Source organism: Pezoporus flaviventris, unplaced genomic scaffold, assembly GCF_033815535.1.
Source record: "Pezoporus flaviventris isolate CSIRO_AGI_PZ_B2104156 unplaced genomic scaffold, CSIRO_AGI_Pfla_v1 ptg000040l, whole genome shotgun sequence".
In the NCBI taxonomy this organism is placed as follows: domain Eukaryota; kingdom Metazoa; phylum Chordata; class Aves; order Psittaciformes; family Psittacidae; genus Pezoporus; species Pezoporus flaviventris.
Genome location: NW_026892588.1, coordinates 4,654,383 through 4,675,406, shown reverse-complemented (window position 1 = coordinate 4,675,406; position 21,024 = coordinate 4,654,383). Strand labels below are relative to the sequence as shown.

Here is a 21,024-nt window from a genome sequence, read left to right as displayed (position 1 = left end):
GGATACCCTGCTAACTGCTGTGAAGAGGACTCTTTATCAGGACATTACCCAAAACTATTGCTGCCATCTGTAAATATTTGTACATATTACCAGAGCTCTGACTGTGCAAATTTCTGACAACTGAAATAAATCAAGCCATTTAACTAAAAAGACTCAAATGTTAACCATAACAGTTGAAAATATCAACTCTCACCCTCCCCCAGCAGAGGTTTAAAGGAGAATGTTCTTGTTTCTGAAAATGAGCTTGTCATTAATTTAGTGAAGTTTTCCACTCCAGCGCTGAAAAAGCATGCAAAGAGATTTTAAAGAGACCAACTTGTCAGTGGGTATCTCCAGCACTGGGGAGAAAGGTCTTAGAAGATCAGGATCATGTAGAAGGAAAATAAGAGCCTGAAGCAAGTGGATATCACAGCTAATAAGCAAGAAAAAGCTTAGTTCCTGCTGTAAGAACAGGACTGCTGCTGCAGCCCCTCTGCCTCCTTCAGCCTCTTAGCTGACAGAATCATTAGAATAACCTTAAATGGTTCAAAAGGTATTTCTAAAGATGACTGATAATATCATTCTAACAAGGATTTCATGAGCATCTAGTCACAGGCATCTTACTAAATGGGATCTCAGGACCATGGGTCTGAAATAATGTTGAAGATACCAGGAAAAAAAGATATTTAAAGCATGAGGCACCATGTTTTAAAGAGTGAAGGAGAAGTAAAGCACCAGACCAGTTGCTGTTTACCTTTCTTAGCCACTAAATAAAAACCAACATCCTACTTCGCTCCACACAAAAAGCAGTATCCATTTGAGAAAGCCTGTAATTCTTTAAATTAGTCTTAAACTGCCCATAGACACCATGTGCAAGAGTTTTTCTGGTACTTGGCCCCATTTCAAAATTAATTGTATTTTTGCATATACATATGTGCATACACACACATGCTATAAAACCAATACATGAAAACACTGCAATACTGCTACTGCTTTTTTGCACCACTGCTGGAAAAGCACAGATTTATTAAGAGTTTTAAGCTTACTGACAAAATCCTCATTCTTGAGACTAGTCAGGAATAGATAAAGCTAAATCCTGTGCCAATAAGTAGTAACATCCACTCACTAACATTAGCAGGAAATAGGTATCTGTGTAATGAAACCTCTTGTCAATAGAGATGACTTGAGCTTCAGAACACTAAAGCAAGCAAGTCTATGAAGCAATTGTTATCCATTTGCTAATATACCTGTTCTTTCCAAACACAGTGCTCCACAGGCTCCCCGAGGATGTTTTATTACAACAGGAAATTCTGTTTTCTTTTAATGTCACAAAACTCCTTCTGACTGTTTTTCGTCTCCAGTTTTCTCACAATAAGAGAGTGTTTCTTCAAAGCAAACCTTCAAGATTTGCCTTCAATAATTCAGTCCTCCAGATGGATTTTTTTGTGTGTGCTTGGTTTTGTTTTGGGTTTGGGGGTCTGTGTGTGGTTTTTATTTGTTTTTATTTTTTATTTTTTTTAGGATTTCATCATATTCTGGTACTGGGGGAAGATTTTATAGATTCTACAAAACTCATGAACTGAATTGCACAGTTTTAGCACCTTCTACAGCATGTTATTTATGTACATTCACAGGTGACTAGGACAGATGTGGCGCATTATCTGATTCAGTACCCACGGAAGGAAGCTGGAGAGAGTTTTGTACAAGGTTATTATGAGAGGCTTTCAAAGAGAGAAATGTTGTAATCTATCAGTTCTCATTAGCAACATTAAACTGTGAACCCAGTAATATTTTGGTCGCCTCAGTATAGCCAAGGGGAGCAGAGAATATGAAGTCCCATGGGGCAGATCCCTGCAATCAGAGCTTGATTCTGCTTTGGAAGATCAATTTGCTTTCTATTAAAATGAAGGAAGAAAGTGTCCTTTATGTTTTAATTTTTCCTCAATGCACTCTGCTGGTCTCATACTGTCAAACACACTCTTGCCCAAGAAGCAGTCAAAAATCCGGTTAAGCAAACATGACATTCCCCAAGAGAGCTGCCTTGCATGCATAGTGGTGGCACTCTAGTCTGCTCTGTTTAAAATCCACTGCAGCCCTTCTGAGTGAGCAGCCCTTGTACTTAACATTCACAAGCCTTGTTTATAAAAAAGGCTTTAATTAACATCCCAGACAAAAAAATCCAGGCCTGTAAAGATACTATAAAACTACACAAGAGAATACTGAATAAAGAAGAAATAGTAACATGCAACAGGAAACAACTTTTCCAGCTCTGTGCAACATCCACAGGGAACTGAGAGCATGCAGCAACTATCAGATTCAAGCCATTGATAATTCTTTTTATCCTGTTCATTTCAAATTAAACTTCCAGCATGAATCATTATGCAGAATATAAGAATCAGATCCACATGATTATTTTCACAAAGTTCACACTTTCTGCAAACTCCACATCTTTGCATCTATTGTGCACAACTCCTCCTTGTCAGTTGGACTCCTAAGAGCCAGGAGCCACTCATAACAAGCTGGCTTGCTATGAGTGTTCCCAGTGCAAGCAAGAATTAAAAACTACAGCATGAACATGTCCACCTTCGCACATGCCCTCCAAGAGTCCAGGTGGAAAAGGAAGAAAATGGCCTTTGCAGGGTGCCCGCGGAAACAACGTGTCCAGCACACAGCAGGCTCCTGGAGCAGTGTGCTCCCAATGACACCGTCTTGTGTGTATAAGAAGTCCCCACCAGCAGCTCCCTCCCACTTCTCTGGGGGCACTCCAGCTCAAACACCACTGCCAACCTCCAGCAAGGCAGCACTTCCTCTGCAAACAGCATCCCAAACCATTTGAAGTTTTACAACGTAAAACTGATTGTAACTAGAGAACAAGTTGCTGTAACTGCAAGTTATTATAATTGCCTATTCAACTACAGTATAAACTGAGAAAAGTTTATATTATAAACATTCCACATGGCATTCTTGGGAAGACTGAAACAGCTAATTGGGCAGTGGCTGAAGGTGCCCATCCTGGGAAGCTCTGTCCTGGTGGGCAGGCTGCACCATCCTGCACTGGTCCTGTCTTCCGTATCACAGAACTGTTCCTTCCCTCAGACTCTGAAGACAACATTTTCTATCCTGAAAACCTGATTTACCGTATTCAGAAAAGCCATTTTTGCTCTCGAGACTTAAAAGGGCTGCGTGTTTCTGTGGAGGTAATATACATCACACAGAATTTTAAATCTTGTTTTTCATAATACATCATCATCTAGATCTTTCTCAACCTAACCCTGCTTTTCTGAAGGACTCCTGAAATGCGAAAGTTTGTGTCTTCACTCTGCTTGGTCTGTTGTTTGTATGCTTGCCTTCAGTTTTTCCATCTACTGCACTTATTTTAGGACTCTGCATTTCAAGGAAGTCAGGAAAGATTATAGTTCCTGGTATCTGGAAAATATGTCTTCAGACAAACTCTAGTAGTCTGCTCAGTCTCAGCTTTCTCTCCACCAGCATCTGCAGCCAGGCAGGGCATCCTGCAGCATCACCCAGCTGGCACATGGTGGATCAGGCCAAGGGATTTGAAAATCCTTTGCTGCTTCTTGTGGACCAAAGACTTAGTCCTTCCAGAAATAATCCAGGTAGCTTCTTTCACAACCAAATGCTTAGTTTAAATAAGTTTTATTTCAGAAGCTGACAGCTCCACTGTACTTCCCTCTGCCTTCCCAACCCTCTAAATATGGTGGCAGTGTTTGAACAGCCCCTACATGCCACACTGGCATAACAAGACTGGTCTGTGAGTTTTCCTGTGTGAACTAATCATCTAATAAAGCTCAGAAATGTAGTAATGACTGAAATATGTACAATAACTATTGGAATCCTTCCTAAGAACCGCTGTTGTCTGCTGATGTGTTTGATAGGCTTCTGCTAATGGCAACTTATATCAGCAGAAGGCATCTACAGTGTTTTCTGTTTTCTTCAGCACTGAATAACTCAGACCTTTGTGAACAATGAACAGGCAGAAAAAACCCTAAACATTTAAAGATCCAGCATCTTTGAAGAAAGACATCACCTAAATATGAGTTAGTCCTCATGAACACAAAGTTGACCATTGTCAATCAAAACCTCCCACAAAAGACTACATGAAGAGATGACAATAGCCTTCATGTACCTATGTGACATCAGAAAACTGTATTCAGGCTAAATAAAACGGCTCTGCATTTCAGAGAAACAGAACCAGAAACTACTGCCCAGGATAAGGGGTGATAGAGGGCAAGGCTTGCGCTATTTGAATCTCAACTATGTGGCTTCAGCTCTTCTCTCAGAGATGGAGCACAGACATGAGCTGGAGCACTGAGGGGTTGCAGTGATGGGAGCTGCGCTGCAGAGTGAGACAGAGCCCCATTCCACGCAGCGGCTTGCAGAGCTGGGGTACAGGACCCAGGCATGGCACTCACTGGAAGGCAGGCTTGGGTAACCAGCATTCTGCTCATTTCCAGGGTCTGAGGAACAAGGACACTGTGTGCTATTTTTTTTGTGAATAGAGCAGTTGCATTTCTGCCAAGGAAACACATGCTCCTGCCAGTGTCTGCTGACAGAGCAAGCCCTGGCTGGTCCCCTGGGCAGAGACAAGAGCAAACAAGTGAAGGAGGCCCAGCACCCTTCTCCTCTTCCCCAGCTAGTGACATTTGTGAGCATAATTATCCCCATCAGTTCCTGTTTCACCAGAAGCAGGAAAAACCACCTAGGTGCTTAAATCAACTAAGTACATCAAGTGTAGAGGCTAATAAAGCTTTTTATTGAAGACTGAAGTTAGATTTCAGTCTGAGTGGTTAATGTGCTTTGGTCAGCTGTTTGTTTTTCTCGTCAGTTTGCTCCTGACCACTTTGTTTGCTGTGAGGTATTTGTGTCTTTTTATTACTTTTATTATTTGAGACATAAACCAAACACACTTTCCACCCTAACTAGCAAAACAGTCCAGTGCTCTGTTTCTCTTAAACAGGAATGGTCTGGAGGCATGACAGCTATCTTTCCTCTCATTAGGTTAGCCCTTAAACAGGCAAGACTTTCTCCAAGGCCAACTGTCTGGATCCGTCGCTGCAGACTGTGTCAGCAAGCTCCTACCACCATATCAACATGATGAAATATCAGTTCCAGCCTAACTTGTACTGCTTCCCAGCATTGCTAATGGTTCAACAGCCTCAGTAACGCAAGAGATTAACGATAACCAGCAGTCTGCCACTCAATTTTTGTACAAGACATTATTCACTCAAGTAGGATATAAATCATCAAAAGCAACAAATTAGTGACTGTCATAAAAAGAGTTTACATATTAAATTGTGTGCTACCCTGGAGATTTGACTTTGGAAATGGAGTATCGTGGACTGTTCATATCTAAAACTGCTCTGAAAGAGCAAGCAGGGAAGACCTCCTCTCAGAAAGCTTTCTGACGGACTCTGCTCTCCCAGAGCAGAAATGATGCCAACTTGAATTTCTGCTGTATAAAGAGGGGAGAGGAAGGAAGAGACTGATTGAGAGTTTAAGTCCATGTTGGCAACTATTGCAATTTTATCACCACTCTTCAATTTTGTCCTGGGGACCTATTTAATAAACCCCTCAGATTTCATTAAAAATAATACGTTTGTAGCTGTCCTTGAGAGAAGTCTTCTTTAATTCTATAGTAACTGCTATGCAGATAAGAGACCAGAAATCCATGCCAAGTTTTAGCCACTGAACATGACTTGCAGTGACTTTTCTCTCCTAGTATATGCTTTGGCATGGGTTTCAAAACCTACTAGAGAAGCAGGCTAAGTACCAGGAGTAGCTTGCTCTCTCTGAGCTTTGTGCTCCAAATCCTGCACCACAAAGCTTCAGCAAACTTGACAGTGTGAGGCCCAACTTAACAAGATTATTACTAGATGTGATTGGAAGGCCTGAAATATAGCACTAACTGCATGCCATATCCAGTGGGACATGAGGGTAAAAAAGAAGAGGGTGTTGTGGGAAGGGAGGAAAAAAAGAAATAAGGAAAAAAACAGGGAAAAAAAGACAGGCAGACAGGTGAGCAGAAAATACAGCTGGAAGTATGGGGAACTAAGCCTAGTTAAGAGCAGGAATACCTGAGCAAAGCAGCTAGGGACAAGTATATGAGAGGGAGTTCTTGCCATGTTATTAATGACATGACAAATGCTCACAGCAAATTCAAACAAAAGAACTTGCCTTGTCCAGCTATCTGGGCAAATTCATTTCTGCTGGTGCTCATTTTGGCCAATTCATCCATACAGAAGATGACAACTCCTTCCTGGAGCGGCAGCAGGACAAGTTTTGAATCTCCCCAGACACCATGATTTCCTCTCTTTTTAAATTAAAATCCTTTCAGCCTTCCACCCAAACACAGGCAGAGGAAGAGAGAGAGGTTGGGAGGTGCGCAGATTATAACAACCCCTCACATGTACAAGAGGTGAACAGGGTACTGTACAGCATACTCAAGGATCTTTAGACCTTCAGATCCACTTTATTTGCCAAGGTAGAGTAGATTTCATTACCAACAGGGATGGTAAGAGGATTCAGACACTGCTGCTTTAGATACTGTACCTGTGCTTACACCAAACACACCACCAGATTCAGGGTAAGATTCTTTATACAGCCAAACGCCAATAGTATAATAAGTTCCATACTAGGGAAAACTGCTGAACAAATTGTATTCTTTCACATCAGCATTTGCTTCTAGCAGTTGTTATTGCAGGGACACTACAAAGAGAAGTTGCTGTTAATGACCTTCTGTATCTTAATTGATCTTAGCTTCCTTATCCAAGGCCAGGCAATGTGGTCTGCTAGTCCTTGAGTTAACACTGCATGGACTGTTGAATTCACCCTTATCTGTGCTAACACAGTAGAGATCTAAAAATCTCAGTACATAGCTTTGACTCTCAGCATGCATGAGAATCTGGCAAATTCCAATGAGATTATAAAATGCAAACCCTCCAATGTAAATTACAAAACAGCCTCCTGAGAACAAGCTCAATGGCTTCAAAATCAATACTCCACAGGGGGCTAATTGTGGCAAAAAAAAATGTGTTGAAATTCTTGTGTCCCTGATGGGCTTCCAGCTTTCATTTTCAGCTGTAAACAGTCAAGGAAATAATGTTTGAGTTCTCCCTTTCCCTAGAGGAAGGGATACATAGAGCTTTCCAAAGCTTTGTGGATTCCTTTGGCACCTCCTAATTGAGATCTCCCCTTGCCAAAGAATGAGTATTTTACTTTGTGATTGTTCTCAAAAATGTGCTACGATGTACTAGACGTTTGGTCAGCATTACATTCGTTAGTGTATTTCCATGGGCTTGACAGCAAATCTGTCCCTAGCTGCATGGCTTGTAATGGACAGTAATCAAGGCTACATATAAAATGAAGTTTCCGAGCATAGAATCACAGTGATGAAATATTGCAGTTATCCAACCTTTGAAACTGTGGCCTTGGAGAAAGGACATACCGAACTGCCTTACCCAGAGATGCCGTTTGCCCTGTGTCTGAGAACAATGTGAACCATGACCATGACAGGGAGGTTTTGATAGAGGTTCTGCCAAGTAGATTAACTACAAGCCTCAGTACAGACCCACATAGAAGCTGTATGGCTGCCAAGTAGGATAGGCCTGGAGAAGAGGCATCTTGTCTTACATTTTCTTTGAAGTGTACTTGTCCTCAGGTACACGATGTAATCAGAACTGGATAATCACCACCTAATCTGCTTACTACCTTGAAAGAATAGCTCCAAGTGCTGTGGGATTAAAAGGGGCTGCCTAAGCAAGTGGTGGGCTGCACAAGGATTTCAGCCATGGCCTCTGGACCATGCCTGGTGATCATGGGTTCATGTTCAGCCCACATTTAGGGTTATGAGAGACACACAGCTCCAAGCAGGGCCAGAATGCAAAGGGGCAGCCAAAAGAATAGGTTACCAAAAATGAACTCTTGGCATATTTTTCTGGGCCATAACTGGGCATTATTATATACTGATCAGCCAACACCTGGAGTTAGTGTTAGGGCAAGCAAGAACTCCTAGGGTTAGGAGCACCAGGGTTGCGGAGGGAAGGATAGGCTGTGCAAACATTTCAACCCTGACAGCTTCAGGGCCATAACTGGGAGTCACGGGCTCAGCCCATGACTAGAGTTCAGGTTTACCTGGGCTTTTTCTCTCTGCTAACCCTGAGCCCAAGTATAATAAAACCTGGACTGAACCTTTTTCTACATCCACCAGTCACCCCCTAAATTGTCATGGACAAAGTCCTCATGCAGCCCACCCCTTCCTTTGGTAACCACTTTTTGCCTCTACACCACCTGGAGCCCTTGGCTTTTTCCACTTACTCTAACTCTGGACTTGTCTTCACCACATTCCCCAAGACCAATGGAGCTTTATCAACAGCTGATTCATATTGCTCTTTTTCACTTTAATAATTAGTCTTGGCAAACCCAGCCTAGTCCTGCATTGTGATTATTGCTAATCTTAGGGCAGTTCCACTGACTCTGGAAGTTCACTATCCTGGCCCTGAGTATAGCCTGTATTTCGTGGGAAGGAAAGAGACAGACCAGCTTGCAGTCTGCTAGCATTGCAAGCTGTAAGCACAGTGCTGTTGTAAACTGTATTTGTGGACATTTTCTTGTCTTAGCTTTAGTATTTTATGAGTTGAAGCACAAATATTGCTCTACTACCTGAATGCTCTAACTGCTTCTATCCATCATCCCTCAGTTTGAACCCTTGTCTTTGGTGCTGGAGTAGGGCTCCAGAGAATAAACAGCTCAGGAATGCCTCACTGCTTGCTGGAGTCCTAAAATAGGAAAGTGGGTGAGATAGTGTTTCTATGTAATGAACTATTTGCAGAAGGGAAGGGAACAAACAATGCTGTTAATGCTGTCAACAACTGCAGACTTGTAAACACTAAAATAAGTAAGGCAGCTGGCAAAAACCTCTTCAAGAAAAACTACAGCAAACTTCTGACTCCAAAAGCAGAAGTAGAGATCGGTTGGCACAAACAGCGTACTGTATATTGAGAAGTAGTCCTCAAGATTCCTTGGGGGTTAGAAGTGTTTTGCAACAAACACCACCTGCAAGAGCACTACAGAACCAAGGGATATCAGGAGTAGCACAGGAAAGGGATGATGATAGAAATCTTGCTGGCCAAGCTCACCATTTTCAGGAAACATTACAATATCACATACTGAAGTGCCTGGGTTAGAATCATAGAATAGTTAGGGTTGGAAAGGACCTTAAGATCATCTAGTTCCAACCCCCCTGCCATGGGCAGGGACACCTCACACTAAACCAGCTCACCCAAAGCTCTGTCCAACCTGGTCTTGAACACCGCCAGCAATGGAGCATTCACAACAGCCCTGGGCAACCCATTCCAGTGCCTCACCACCCTAACAGGAAAGAATTTCCTTCTTATATCCAATCTAAACTTCTGTTTCAGTTTTAACCCGTTACCCCTTGTCCTGTCACTACAGTACCTAACGAGGAGTCCCTCCCCAGCATCCCTACAGGCCCCCTAGGGTTGTTTTCCTTGATTTACCGTCTGATTTTCCATATGGTTTAGTAATAAGCCACCTTATTTCGTAGTACCATTTAACGTCTCTAGGAAATCTGTTATAAAATGTTTCCTCAAAGCAGTTTGTAAGCAGGTAACAGAAACTCCATAACACTGGCTCTGTGCATACAGCAGAGAGAATTAACCTATTCCTGGCCATCTGCCATAAAACAGTCTCTCAGGTCTGCTTAGCAGACAAAACAGCATGAAAATGGTGGCCAAGATGGCATAGTTGTACCAACCTCTTGTAACTCCATAAACAAAAAATTAGTTGGTAGAAACAGAGCACAGGTTGCAAAAAAATACCCCCAAATATCTATTGCCTCAACAAGCCATTTGCCGTTAAAACAGATGCTGTACCTAGGTTACTTTCCATTGTACAAGTATTTAGAAGTATTTAGTGAGCTCAGGCCATTGCACAACACTGTCTGCACAGAGAGGGAGGAATTAGTTTTTCCAGACTTGGAGCTGTATCAGAGACAGCTGAGATGCATTCACAGCTGGTTCTTTTTGGACCCAGCACTGACATGAGTGAGCACTGAGCAGCAAGTGATCTGGTGCCTGTTTGTCAGTGGAACTTAGAGCAGACCAGGACACTGCAGTCATATAAAAAGTACCTCAGACACAGTTACAGACTAAGGAAAAAAAAAACATGAAACAAGCAAAGAAAATCACTGCCAACACACAGATTTAGTCATCTGAAGAAGTTTAAGCAGCAATAAATAAATGTAGCAATGGCAATAACTGGCTATGATTCCCTATTGGTATCTACAGCTAAATTTGATTTCAGCTCTTTCTGCCAGCATCGTATACCAATTCCCCTGTTTTTTATTCAAACCAAGACCATGCTGAAAATTAACCAAGTTTATGGTGCTCTTGAATCACCCTTTGCCACTGTCCTCCTCTTTCAAACATGATGACATTAGACTGCCTTTGCAGGCCTGTGCCAAGCTAACAAGTCTTAGGTACTTCCTAAGCATTTTGGTATGGATCAGTATCCTCAATCTTGCTCCATATAGAAACATGGAGAAATTTAATGAATCCATACATTTTAATACATTTTCAGAGTTGCAAAATGAAAGAAGTGTAGATTGATACTATAGCCAAAGCTGTTTATGTCTGCGTGTACTAATTTTTCCTCTATTTACCTTTTCTCTTGAAACCTCATTCAGTGACCAGAGTTGCTTAGATAAACAGCTAAGCATATCCAAAAGAAACAACAGATGAAGTCTAAGAAAACTCTCAGTCAGCAACATTTTAATCATTGTTTCAAACCACCAATATTTTCTGCAAGCCAACATTTCTTAGCTCTCAGCTTTAGTAATACACTTGTTCAAAGTTGTGTTTTATCCTCACCAAGTTTGCAATGTATTAAATCTCCTATGTATTAACATTGCTTATGTTGGAAAGCATCTTTTATGCCTTAATATAAATAAAAATAAATAAATCATTGGTCCAGCCTTCCACCAGCTGATGTGGATGAGAAACCATTTGCATAGGACCCTGCTCCATATTAATAAATCTACAGGAAAACTCTGCAACTCCAGCCAGTGTTTGTGAGCCTGTTGTAGTCCTGTTGGCTGCTGGAAGGCAGAGCACAGTCAGCACCAGCTGTGCTGCATTGCGTCTGGGCTGTCAGTGTGCTCCTGCCTTTCCCCTCCTGAGCAATGACCCTGGGATGCTTGGACCCTGGTCACAGTTCTATTCCTCTTCAATGCTCCCAGGGAATCCCTAGGAGCTTGAGGAGCAGGAAAATACAGATTTCTGCAGTAATACAAATACTGAAACAGCATAAAACTGCAGGAAAATGGAACCACACCTAAGCCCAAGCAGCTGGGCCCAGCTCTGGGAAGATGAGAGCTCAATAGCCAAGTCTCAACTTCAGCTCACAACTATGAAGGCAAGAGCTGAAGGTTCTGCTCTGTGCTGCATATCACACTGTTTCCTCTGCTTGAGCAGCCACACAGGGACACCCTGCTGCTTTCAGTCTCCCAGATGTTTGCTTCCATGAGAAACCCTTTGGTATTACCTTGGTGGCTGAAGAAAAGAATAATATCCCCAAGGTTTAACTTGCCCCCTTCCCTGCCTGCACAGACACTTAATCTCCTGCCACCGTGGCCAGGATGAAAGTCACTGTGATGGTTTCATTTTTAATTGCAAGTTAAATAGAAGTGGAGAGAAAACTGAGCCATAACCCAAGCTCCTACTCCACAAAAATCAGTTTTTACACAGGCGTCAGAAAACATCCTGACATGTGAATTTATTAAGGATTTTAAAGCTGATATTTCTCTTTGCTTAACATGCACATTTTTCCCCACTTTGCCCTCCAACATCAAGCCATTCCTCTCTCCCTGCTAGCACATACATTCTTTTGTGAGTCTTAAGTGGAAATAAAGGAATGCAGTGCTTATCTGACATTCTGTTTACTCCTATATATCACCATGTGTAAGATCTGTAAATATTTCCCATATGTTAGCTAAACCAATCCCTCCATTTCAGCATCTGCAAGATCTGTCCACACAGCCTTTCAAATTAGCCTCAATACGCTACTTCTGATGTAAGTCAAATAAAGACAGTTCAAGGGCATTTTCCCCCGCCACTACTGAATATAGCTTTACTTTCACATGCAAAATCACTGTAGGGTTCATATTCACTGTACCTCTGCAATTTTAGGTTCAAAGGCCTGTCTGAAAAATAAAACCCCAGCATGTAAACTTTGTTAAGCTGCCTTACCTTAGTCTGCAGAGCTCAGAAAAGGCTCCAACACCCCAAATGGTCAAACCCTTCCACCTGTACCAGGAAATAGACCCTTGCAACACCCCACATGCGACACACAACCCACACACTCTGGTGGCAGGTGTAGGCTGTCAACTCACTGATGTGCATTTAACACAGCTGAGCTGGGGAAACAAACTGTGCTCAGCTGTGTTAGCTCTAACAGAAGGCACATAGGAGAAATCCAATTTAAGTCATTTAAAACCAAACCACTACTTTTGGCACCAAAACTTCAAGTCAATTCAATGAGCTGACATGATGAGGAAAAAGAAGCATTAGAATAACCTCATGTAATCCTATTCCACCAAAGTCACTGATTAAATGAAGTGGTCTTCCTTCTAGAGAGTCCTATCTCCATGTACAGGCTCCTGTGCTTGGCAGATTTTTGTGGACAATAGATTCTGTCATGGTCAGAAATCAAAGTAAGATTTATGAACTTAATATTCTGTGTAAAGAGATACTCTAGTAGAAACATGAATGTTAGTGCATACACAGCATGAGAGAGTTAAATGGAGTAAAGAAATACATGAACCATACTCTAGTGCCTATTGATTTAATGGGCTGCATGGATTTCTGTTAGGATAATACCTGGATGACTACATTGAGGGGAAGTATTTATGCAACCACAAACAACCATGAATTGCAATATATTCAAAGTTCTGATTCCAATTAATCTTCCTTTTACCCTTTACTTCTCCTTCCTTTGCTATTTACTCATCTCCCTTGTAGCCCTTATTCCAAGCTGGATGCACAGGCAGGAAAATGTCTCCCTCTGCACCCCCTGCACCCAAGCAATGAGTCAGCTCCATAATGTACCCAGCATACACTAATCAGATCACACAAAATAAATGTCTCAAAAAGCAATCTGTGCTTCCAAGAAATCTCCAAAACAGTTTGAGCTGCCTCTTGCCATGTCTTTCAGTTTCTCATCCTAATCTTAAAGAAGTCATCATGGATAAAGCACACCCTCGCTGCCTATGGCCAGTATTCTTGTTTATTTGAATGCAGTTGCTCTCCAGTCTCAGTGGAGTGCACAGCAGGAAGAAGTCAGAATGGAGAAGACAGTCTATGGGAGAAGCCCTTCCTGTGTGTTGGATATGCCTGGCTAGAGATGGAGCAAGATGTCCCAGAGCAGGAGGAAGATGTGTGCTGCAGGATGCTCCAGCCTGGTACAGCAGCAGTGGATGGAGGGCAGGAGTCCAGCAAATCCCAAGGGGTCAGGATATCCCTCATTCCTAGTAAAATGAGAGCACCACAGTGCAAAGTCTGACAAAGGAAAAGGCAGATTTTGCTGCCAAGCATTCAGACTTCCTGAAGACAAAGGCTGGGCAAGGAAAACAGCGATACAAAAAGGGAAAACTGTTTATCCAAATTAGAGAGCAGCCAGAGCTTTGGGTCAGACCAAGGTATCCCAGCTCCCAGTCTGGTGGTCAGCCTCTGCCTGGGAGCTGGGAAGAGCAGTTCTGAACTCAGCCACACCAGAGGCACCGGCTGTGGTCACACAGGTCTCTAAATAGGAGGGTGCTTTGTACCTAAAGTCTCGTTGGATGATGTGATTCACCCGGCTGTGATACAACATTCATCCTCTCAGCATGAGAACTTGTTAAATACACTAGCCCCGGTGGAAATGTGGGATCCAGTGTATTTCAACATCCTCTAATCATCTATGATGATTATTAGATTAATTCTCTTGACCTACAAATCAACTTTATTAAGATGGAATATCTTCTGTGTCCATCTGCAGAACATTCTCCTTCCCAAGAATGAAAAGCTTATTAAATAATACAGGACACAGCATTCATTGCTCAGAGCCAAAGTTATCTCAGAGCATTCAATTACTTTTGAAATATGGAGTCAACAAAACACGGTTGTTTCAAGTTTACCCTGGACAATGATGTTTCCTCCACACATGAATCCCTTCATGATGCCTCCCTTTCCTGGGAGTGTTTAGTTTACAGCCTGACATTTAACACTCATGTAGATCCACTCTTCCACAAATTCTGCATGATGTGGCAGATGCACTGTGCTTTAAACACACTGGATGATAACTGGAAAGAGGGATAACAGCCTCTTACATCCTATGTACTACCCTTTATTGTAGCTTATGAATTTACAAGCTTTGTCAGGAAAGGGATTGTGTCTATAAAATAACAGCTCCCAAGTTCCATTTCTTCATGGACATATCTGTTGTTAGTGGTAAAATTGCCTCATTTGTTTCTAATTCATAGTGTTATTTGCAGTAGCAAACAGTACTGAGTATTTCACTGTTTTACCTTTGAAGATAGCATGGGGAAAACAAATTACCAATAGGAACAAGAAATCCACACCTTAAAATTTTAGAGAAATCTTCTTGATGCACTGCTTTAAAAATATAGTGAAGGATTACATTTTTTTGTACCTGCCAAAAAAAAATATGCCTTTCAGCAAAAGAAGGCTGAAAACACCTACAGAAAAGTGTTTTAATCTTTAGTATTTACTGTAGATTGCCAAAATACCTAAAGCAGAACAGAGACCTCCCCCCCTGAATGCCAGCTCTCAGATGTGCATGATCTTTAACGTGCTCAAGTGGATGTGAAAGGCTCATGTGCAGGAAAAGTGAGGCATAGAAAAGCTAAATGCCTTGGCAGGGCTACTGGAAGTGTTGGGTTCTCCACTGTGCTGTGCCCTGCAGAGTGGTTTACATTGCTCCATAGGAAGTACAAAGATTATCTTTCTTGAATGGCATTTGGCTAGGGGATGTCATTCTTCAGAACCAATACCTAAATGAAACAGAGCAGATAAGAACTTCCCCCAAAGGGCTTCAAGTAGATTATATAAATATCAAACAATGTAGTAATACACCCCCAATCCCCTGGATTTAGACCTATCAAGATCTGCTCTGAGTTTCCTGCATCTGGGTACCAGAATCTGACTCAGGTAATAATCAGGAGCTGTGTCACAGAAATCAGCACTAATTCTCTGCTATAAAATCCACATCAAACCTCCAGATGTCTCAGACATGCAGACAAGCTGGACTAAACAGATATTTTCTGTGTCTAATTTACAGTGTGTGAACCTTTTATTCTAAACGTAATTCCACTGTATTGCAGTACCTGGAGTATGCAGAAATAACAAAAACTAACAAGAAATAGTTTGCTAAGACCTATTTGTCACTATCAGGATTTAGAAAGGAAATAAACACAAGGTGCTTTTATTGCAAAATGAACTCAAACTGTGAGAGGAGGAAGATACATAAACGGAGATTAACAGTAAAGAGTCAATTGTTCAACTCATCTGCAGGAGAGAGATTAACATGGGAAATTCCCATTAGGGCTCCAACAACTTATACACAAACCCCCACGTGCCTTGATAGGAAAACAGACCTGCAGTATTAGATACTATTGAGATACGAGTAAGCAATACAGTTTCAGCTCCCTGGCACTTGCCTGTCTGCATCGGCCTGATAGGAGCATCAAAGAGAAACCACTGCCATGGAGAAACATTTTTCTTAATTGGCATCACCAGTGAAAGGTTTTTATGACTAACACAGTCATAAGAGTAAAACCTGATGGCTTTGCAAGACGTACGTGCTAGCTTCGATCAACCAATTTCCCTCAAGAAAAAACACATGGGCATCTCCTCCATGAGTACGTTTTTAGTATCCCAATGACATCCACATGAAGTTATCAACTACTTTAGAAGAATAAAGCAAAGGTGTGAAATTTCCTCAGCTGGCTGCCAGTACATATCTGAGTTCACAGCCAGAGGCATAAAGGTGTATGACGTAATTCAGTAAAGCAGTTTAACATAGGCTTAATTTTAGCACTAGAAATCTTCAGGAAAATAAAGCAAGGCTTCAGGGAAAATACAAGATTTCCCATGAAAGCTTTGGTGAAATCTCAGTCTGAATCACATGTTGTATACACATTTTGTTAGGGTCATCTAGTGAGCACTTACGTGGCAGTCAGTCCTGTGAAAATGCGAAGTTCACAGAACATCCCTGCAATGTCTCAGTCCTGGATGATGAATCACAGAATATGTTGAAAGCATAGCCCATGATACATGAAGAGTGGTTTTCTTAAATTGATGACTGATAAAAGAACTACTCTAATTCCTAAAAAAAAATAAAGTATCATAGCACTGTACAACAGCTTCATGTGTCTGTATTTACAGAACTGGAGAGTCATTTCTTTCCACAAACTTAAAACCCTCCCCCAAGAGTTCAACATACTTAGTGCTTACAGCTCTTCTGTTTGTTTTCCTACCTATGACTTGTCTAAGAGCAGTGTGTGATTCTGCTGTTTCGGTTGCTATTTCAAAGCATTTGATGAGCCCTGAATGCAAGTTGCAGTCTATATGCTGTTTGCAGGCTGCTTTCTGGAAATAGTTATTACTGAAGGCTCAAATGCTACTTCTTTGTTTCCTGTGAGGTCACCTCTCTTACACACTTCCAGAAGACAATGTCAGAAGTGTCAAGCTAGAGATGTGCTTGTTTTGTCCAAAAAGCATGCTCAGAAGCATGAAGAGACAGCACTCAATGCAGGAATGGTAATGAGCTCAAGGGAAAAAGAGAAAGAAACCCTCCTAAAAACTTGGATCAATTAAACAGTTTTTAAGCCTCACTGGTAAGCAGCCTTCACCACATGCAGTGCTAACTAGCCCAGTCCCAGCCAGAGCATGGGCATACTTTAAAGTAATTGCTAGTTAAAAACATCTGGAAACAGGCAATGTGAGTAGGATTTATAATAGGTGGGATAGTTACAGCTGAATCACATATGACTAATGCTAGCTTTTTCCTTGGAAGCCTAACCAAGTGTTGCTTAGAGGAATGACACAAGAGCAGCAGTGGCCCATTGACTGCTGTCACCCCTGTCAGGAGCAAGCCCATAGGCAGCCAGGAAGCCATTTGGCTTCACAAGTTCCGAAGTGACAGTACCTGAGACACACAGCAGCAGCATTTCTCTACCTTTACAAGAATGACATTGCTCCAGAAAGACAATGTGTCAAATATATCCTGGTGTACTTGTCTGGGCAAGCCCACAACCACTCTGTGAGTAAACAGGTACAGAACCACCAAAGACTTTACAGTGTCAGATAGAGCTTGTGGGCTTTGCTGTAGAGAATCTCTGTGACTAATCAACACATTATTCATATGTGCATGTGTGCTGCCCAGAACACCTGCTTCAGACTTTTTGGGGATTATTTTATAGTGAATTCACACACAATTCATTGGTGCCAGAATGGCTCTAGTGCACTGCTACCTTGCAATCCCTGCTCAGACCACAGGCATCTTTGAAAAATTACCATGGCATTTTGTACTGGCTGATCTGAAACGTGGGTCATCTTGACCTAAATGCAAACAGGAAGACCAGCACTGCAGTGTCAGAATTTTCCTCGGTGGGAAATAAAAGCTTTTAATGCTGATAAAGGCTTTAAATCTGCAGAGCAAAATTCAGCTGAACTAGCGTGCTGAAGTAAAGTTGCAAGAAGTATGACTTCAGAGACTAGGGAACAGGTCCTGTTTTCAATTAAAGTCTAAAGAAGGAGGGAAGAGCTGGGGTTCAAGAAATCTTTGCATCTGAAGTACACTGGCAGCTATTCAAACTGGCTGCTTGCCAGATTATGTTTCTGTTATTCAGTGCTAAAGAGCAGCTTATACACTTGAGAGATGCTCTGCTGGTGTAAACAGACAGAATTGGGCTGAAGTCAGAAGAGCAGGTTTATACCAGCTGAGAATCTGGCCCTTAGTTTGCTCTAAAAATGAAATATGGACTCTGAGTAACAACAAACTTTTTTTTTCTTCCAACGTGGCACTGAGCCTAGCTGCTGGCAAGTGGGCAAGTGCCTCCTGTTTAACACACGTTGGTTTCTTTCAATTATGTGAAAAAACCTCTGAAAGATTAGTAAGCAGAAGGCAACACTTGAATTATCGCACCTAGAGATGGAAGCTGCACGGCAGTGACCCTGGTCTCCTCTTAGCCTCATCCCATGTAACTGCTATCTTCACTGGTTGTGTCAAAATAAACTTACATCATTGTAACTCTACACCGGCACCACAGCACACATAAACACTGAGAATTTATGAGTTCATTCCCATTACATGATTTTTATGAGAACTCCCCAGCCTGAGCAACGCAATCTAGAGAAGATGGATGTCCAGATTCATCCTGGCCAGCTGCAGGTGCTCAGTTAGGAATGAAACTGCTCTAGGATCTCCCTGGTGCCCATACAGGAGATAGGCAAGGTGTGCTCAGTCAGCCTCTAGCAACCACGCAGGAAGCACAGGCTGATGATTCCCTAACTGTCTCAACTAAGCAAAGGGAATCCAGACCTCTAAGATTTTGAAAGAGCACAACTAAGCCATATTTCCAGATGTACAACGCTTGCTTGCAGCGCTGGCTTGCATACTCGAGATGCTTTCTGCACTACTCATGTGTCCATGTGCATTTGTCCTCTGGCATATACATTGGCACTTTCCCTTCTTGAGTTCTTCCACTACTAGATGGAATGATTTGTGTTTGTATATACACGTGGGTTTAAAAACGTAAATGCACGACAACCAAGCTTTTTGGTATCACGGTTTTGTCTTTGCTCAATCACAGCAATACAATACAAATACAAAAATAACAGCTGGGGTCCCTTTAACCACACTATTTGTCATTACTCAAATAAACACAGTAATTAAGATTTCTTACAGCTTCTAAGAGAGAGAATGTCAAATTTGTTCTTGGTTCACAGCTGTTTAACCAGATATTGACTAACAAGTATGTGCTCTAGAAGCATGAAATCTGACTTTCAGCCTCTTGTATACTTAGCTTATGACATACATTTTTATTTAAGCTTTTTGTATTTTACCTCTGAATGAAAAAGCAATGCCACAAATGAAAGTTTACAAAAGCAAGCAATGGAGAAATCTTCGAGAATTAGCTTAGCATAACTCTACTTTTACCATTAAACCCCAAAACAAAATCAAGTGTACACAATGCCTTGCCAGAGTTAGATTTCTGAAGTTCCCAGTACAATTATGGTTTCCTCAGTAGGCTATTTCATAATGCCGGTGACAAGCACAATGCAAGCAGAGAAATCACTCCTTGTCCACAGAGCAGATCATCCTGTGCATTCCATGGCCTATGGCTACAGGAGAAAGGCCAGGCAGCCAGCCTGGCAAAAGCCTCTTGGTTTATGACAGACCCTTGTTGTCTGACATCTAATAAACCATGACTCACTTCAGGGACACACATTTGAGGGAAGTCACAGAATAATTAACTAAGCACTGCCAGTAAAAACACGGGCGTTCTTACTCTGGCTTTGTAATGGTACAAAGCATGTCAGCAGGGTACACGCTTTCCAGTGTAATCGTCCCTCAACCCTCCCCAGACAGAACCAGTGCATTCTGCTTCTTGTGCTACAATACTCGTAATTGCAGCATTGATCCAACTTTCTCTGTCAGACAACTTGACAATAACCTCATCATGGATTCCTTCCTTTTTCCACCCTTAATTACCAACATTGCCTCCCCACTGAGGGCAGAGCCAACTTAGTCTATGTGAAATAAAAACACAGCCTTACCTTCTTCCTAACGTTGATATTTGTCATCCCATGCTCAGTCTTCTCTGTCTCTGCCGACCATCTTCCACATCTTCAGCACCTTTCACCATCTTGCACTTGCAGTAGTCTGCTTTATTCATGCGGCCCTGTGCACTGGAGCTGCTGACAAGAGAGCCATGCTTTATGGCTCTCGGAGAGGGTTTGAAACATGTAGTCAGAGGACTGGGATCCAAACCCCACCTTTGGGTCTCTTTCCACTTAAAGCAAAAGAGTGAAGGCAGGTCTGTGACCAGAGCCGCAGACCATGCAGGGGTGCTGTACAGAGCCTCCGGAGGGCACAGGGGCTCTCATCACTCCCCATATGGTGGTTCAGTTAGATGGCAGTGTAACTATGGAGCTAAAAAGTGAGGCACCTTCCCTCAAACCTCCATCAAAACCCTGAGGAGCCTTTTGTGATCACTGCCATGCACCCCTCGACTGTGCCCCAGCACCTCTGTGCTGGAAGCTGCCTCCCCCCTCGCTTCGTCTGAGCTCCACCACAGAACCCCTTTGGGTCGGTCGCCATCTTGAGCCCACCTGAGGGGGACACCCCTCAACTGTTCCCCCTGTGCTGGAGCTGCCTTCCCCCTTACTTTGTCTGAGCTCCACCACAGAACCCCCTTGGGCTGGCTGCCATCTCAAGCCCATCTGAGAGGGACACCCTCAGCTTTGGCCCCTTGTGCTGGAGCTGCCTCCCCTCTTGCTTTGTCTGAGCTCTACCACAGAACCCCCTAGGTCCAGCTGCCATCTTAGGCTCGCTTGCCCCTCCCCTCCAGCGTGAGGCAGGAGTCTGCTCTCATTCACGACAGAGACTGTTAGCTAGAACTAGGATTCAATCTAGTTTCAGTTTGAGCATGGCTTCCAGCAGCAGAGGAGCTCCCCAGAAGCAGTTACGTGTTCTCCTGACACCATGGACACACGCCACCTGAGCACATCCCAAGTGCCAGCACTGTGGCTTGTCATTTGGTTCTGTGACTTCTAATTAGAGCTTTCTGTATTTCACAGCCATTCTTCCTGAAGCAAAAGACAGAGAGAGCTTACACTAAAACCTTATTTGTCTGAAAAAGCCTGTTATTAAAGGGTTTATCACAAGAGATACCCCGAAGTTAGTATTGCCAAGTCTTGTCCATAATAATCCTGCTTCAGGTGCCGA

At 42.5% G+C, this 21,024-nt stretch overlaps 1 long non-coding RNA gene across 2 annotated transcripts in view; it reads right to left on the bottom strand.

Annotated features, from left to right (window-relative positions):
* The window catches only part of LOC133275512 (uncharacterized), a 51,353-nt gene extending 31,240 nt beyond the window's left edge, over positions 1-20,113 (bottom strand). The window contains exon 1 of one of the 2 annotated variants that reach the window (XR_009745559.1): positions 19,854-20,113. This is a non-coding gene — a long non-coding RNA (uncharacterized LOC133275512). Of the gene's footprint in view, positions 1-10,415; positions 10,564-19,853 lie in introns of those variants that run through there. The other variant, XR_009745558.1, reaches the window with a different exon arrangement.
* Positions 20,114-21,024: the final 911 nt, after the last annotated feature.